Genomic DNA, 4,785 nt, shown 5'->3' with positions numbered 1-4,785 from the left:
AATTATTTTTATGATGACAGAAGTCTTATACAGAATTCATTTCAAACAATTGAAATATCAAACAATTGTCGGAGTAATAAACCTTCATATTGTCTATAAATAGTCTAAGTCAGCGATGGCGAAGTTATGAAATGTGCGGCATACGGTATATGGCATGTGTAAACAGATCTTTATTTTTTGCTTTGTAAAATAGTTTTTTTAATTTATTGATACTAAAATCTGGACACCCCGAAAGTTTAACAACAACAAAATGTTAATGTGCGGTTGGCGATTATAAAAGAGTTCACTATCGCAGGTCTAGCTGTGCTTATATTTAGTTGTGATATATTACATCAAGTCAAAACTGCCGTTAACTAAATCAAGCATTTTTTTAACAAACTTCAGTGAGAGAAATATTTACGATTTTAATGACAGTTAGGCTGCTATTAAATCAATTGTGAATATGTTGCAATCGTCGGGAAAGTTATAATAACTTCATCTCTGAGATCTCTGAGATTCCCTTTACTTCAGCAAGACTGGCCACTCCAGAGCACATTTATGTAACACATTTATACAATTCTCTAATATAACTAACTCGTAACTAAACTTATTAGCTTAATGAGTTAAAACTGAAACTTGTTGAATCAGTTCACCTAAAAGCTATTGTAGAAGCAGTGGATTAAAGAAAGAATTAAAAATGTTTTCTTAAATAGAGTTTTATTTTGTAAGTGTTAAGAATATCTTATGAATAAAAAAAACATTTGGCTTTAAAATTATATTACCGTGGCATGAAAAGTTTTGTGGTGTCACCATAGTTCTACTTGGTAGAGTCTAAATTTGACTAGTCTGCCTTGAAATAAATTGATATTGGTACTTTTCATAAACAACCATCTGTGAATAAATATCTGTTTTTCCATTTCTTTTTTTTGGTTTCTTTTATTTCCCTACTCCATTAAATTCCTTGTCTTACTGCATACACAATTCTTCAATTTACTAGGGAATTGCATTTATTGTCCTAAACTAATTGGAAATTACAATAATTGACATTACCAATTTTGCTACTGGTATTACTTTCCACTTAATTTTGATTTTCATGAATGAGTTTGATGATTTTTTCACCATTACATTTTTTCTCAATTATTTTCCGCAATATCTTCACACAATTTACTGTGGCATTATTTCGATTTGCGAGCTGGCAACGCTCGTACAACTCGCAAGATGTGATCAAATCTACTGCAAAATGAGTGGTAAAATACTGTAATTTACCAACTTGCACACCAATAAGCGTCTGAAGACCGGTAGCTGCTGCAAGATCATATTTCATTTGTGGCAAATGCAAAATCTATTCCAGATAAAACCGCATTGAAATGCATTCGTAAAATATTATTGAAAAATTGCTCAAATAAATAACACATTGCAAACACCAAGAAGGCAGATGCTATTTTTCCATAAAAATACCAAATTTTTTGAACCGAAGACAATTTACAGAAGTCTAAGAGAAGTAACTAAAATTCTTCAATAACCTTTTTCACAGTAAATTTCGAGGAAGTTATTATAATTGTGTTATAATAACAGATCGTATTCAATATTCTTTATGACATAATGTTATTGATATAAGTCCTAACGTTTTTTTTTGTTTTATATCATTGTTTTTATTGTAGTTCCATCAATAGAACTAGATGCTTATATTGTTATTCTAACCGTTCGAGTATGTGAGTCTTCACTAGTAAAAGTGATTGGTCTTTAATCTTGTAATTGAGAAACAGTTTCTAGGTATAGACTTAGTCGGGGTTAAAACTTATTGATGCATTACCACGGTTTTCATAAAGTCATTTAAATTAATTAATTGTTAAATTTCACCTCGTTTTCCGGTAGGCGGAGGGCTTAAACACTTTACAACACTAAAACATAATTGTAGGAATGTTTTATAAAAAGTTGCACAACACTCAGATTATATAGATCCATTGTACTTGAATCCTATTCATATTCACTTCGGGCTCTTTTTGAGAAATCGGAGAACATTTGGGAGAAATAAAAAGCTGACATTTAAGCTTTTCTAAAAGAATTTAAATCATTCCTATATCCTCTCTGCTAAATTGACCACCTATGAACTGGATTTAATTGACGGCTTAATTTAAAAGGATTTAATGAGGGCTTATAACTTAGAATCAATATTTGATTAACATTATATTTGACTATAAACAATGTGAAATCATTATAAATATATACTGAGTAACTCTAAATAACTTTAATTTCAGCAAAGTATCATAATTTATCAATTCCATCAAATATACACCTTTTTATGTTGTCATGTAACTATAAGAACCATATCACCTTTTGACTTCAAGGTGATATTATAATGATTATTTGTTGGCACTCTAAGACTGTATTTGATATCTCGGCAATGTGTTTGTTTGAAATTTATTTCTAATAACATACTTCTATTATAAACACTTTTAAGTAATGAAGTACAATAAACTGAGATATATAATTTATATTGTACTATGTTATATATGTTATTGATGAATATGACAGTTAACATTTTTATTTTCGATGTATCTTACTGTTGGCTTAGAAATAACTTCAGAACCTAACAAGGTGGATACAGATATGCTTCTCATATATGGGTGGTAAACGGAAAATAAAAATAGTAGGGGTAAACTAGGAGGGTTTGTTTACTGTTATATCTCAATTAAAAACCAGATTAAACTTTTTTTGGTTTTCTTTTATTTTATACTAGTAGATGACCCGGCGAACTCTGTTCCGCCTTAAAGGCAATAAATAAGCAGGTTTTTTTTAATTGGAAAAAATACAAAAAAAAAAAAATACCTACATTAATCATTCATAATTTATTTGTGTATTTTAGTACACATCGCAAATTATCTATTTGTTGACCTCTGTTGTTCGCTCGACCTTCAGTCCTTAAATTTGCAGTATTTCGTATTCTTCTTGCATTACGGCTTTGTCGGGAAAGATTCGATCGTCTTGGTCGCGGCATTATTAAAAAACTAAAAACTCAAATGTTCAACCATACCATACATTATAATTGTTAATTATTTATTTTGTTGAGTTTGCAACAACCAGGAAGTTTTATTGATTAAAAACGATATTTATTGCAACACAAACTTATATTGATCTAATACAACTTTTAAAAACACATTAACTAAGTTATATTTCTATCTGTTAAATTTTAATAAAATATTTTCTTATATCAAAAATTTGATAATTTCAAAACCTACTTTGTCGTGAACGGGATAAACAGGTATCCTATGTCCTTCTCCTGGCCTTAAACTACCTCCCTGCCAATTTTCAGCTAAATCGGTTCAGCCTATATCCTTCTCCTGGCCTTAAACTACCTCCCTGCCAATTTTCAGCTAAATCGGTTCAGCCGTTCTTGAGTTATAAGTGGTGTAACAAAAACACATCTTTCTTTTATATACATACTAGTAGATGACCCGGCGAACTCTGTTCCGCCTTAAAGGCAATAAATAAGCAGTTTTTTTTTAATTGGAAAAAATACAAAAAAAAAAAATACCTACATTAATCATTCATAATTTATTTGTGTATTTTAGTACACATCGCAAATTATCTATTTGTTGACCTCTGTTGTTCGCTCGACCTTCAGTCCTTAAATTTGCAGTATTTCGTATTCTTCTTGCATTACGGCTTTGTCGGGAAAGATTCGATCGTCTTGGTCGCGGCATTATTAAAAAACTAAAAACTCAAATTTTCAACCATACCATACATTAAAATTGTTAATTATTTATTTTGTTGAGTTTGCAACAACCAGGTAGTTTTATTGATTAAAAACGATATTTATTGCAACACAAACTTATATTGATCTAATACAACTTTTAAAAACACATTAACTAAGTTATATTTCTATCTGTTAAATTTTAATAAAATATTTTAATAAAGTATTAGTATTGCTGTTAAGCTAGACTTACTTTGTATAGGGACAAAGAAGCTTTATTAAATTTTAGAGGAATTTTTAGAATAACATAGCATAGCTTCTTTGTAAAAGCACCAGAATGGTCGCTTTACATATAGTAAGTAAAAAATATGCATTACAAAATGTCTCTACAAAAAGAGTAGCTTTGAAAAGAAATAAAGAATTAGCAAACCCAAAAAGTTAAACTTTCAATTCGTTGAACTTGTGTTTCCAAAATAAAGCTGTAGTTTTTAAGCTCGTTCTAATTTAAAGCACGGCAAGTGCTTTGGTTGTTGTCACTAATTAAATAAAAATAAGTGACAATAAAACCTGGAACTTGAGCATTGAAAGTTTGTGCAGCCTTGACTTCTTGTGGATAACACGATTAGTATCGCTTCTAATTTGACAGGCACGAGTTCTAAGCCTGGCACTTGCAGTCCAAACAAATTATATACTATAAACTAATTAAATAAAATTCGATTATTTCTAAAGACCACTGATGAAGAGTACTTGGCAATACTCGAAACAGCGTTGTATGGTCAGCCGAACTTCAATAAAATTAAAAATAAATTTTTGTGTTTGTACTTTATTTCTTTCTTTGCTATTCGAAAATTCCAATAAAATATTTTCTTATATCAAAAATTTGATAATTTCAAAACCTACTTTGTCGTGAACGGGATAAACAGGTATCCTATGTCCTTCTCCTGGCCTTAAACTACCTCCCTGCCAATTTTCAGCTAAATCGGTTCAGCCTATATCCTTCTCCTGGCCTTAAACTACCTCCCTGCCAATTTTCAGCTAAATCGGTTCAGCCGTTCTTGAGTTATAAGTGGTGTAACAAAAACACATCTTTCTTTTATATATATAGAAGATTA

Source organism: Teleopsis dalmanni, chromosome 2, assembly GCF_002237135.1.
Source record: "Teleopsis dalmanni isolate 2A chromosome 2, ASM223713v2, whole genome shotgun sequence".
Classification (NCBI taxonomy): domain Eukaryota; kingdom Metazoa; phylum Arthropoda; class Insecta; order Diptera; family Diopsidae; genus Teleopsis; species Teleopsis dalmanni.
The sequence above is the reverse complement of the archived record's forward strand: the minus strand, read 5'-3'. Positions refer to the sequence as shown.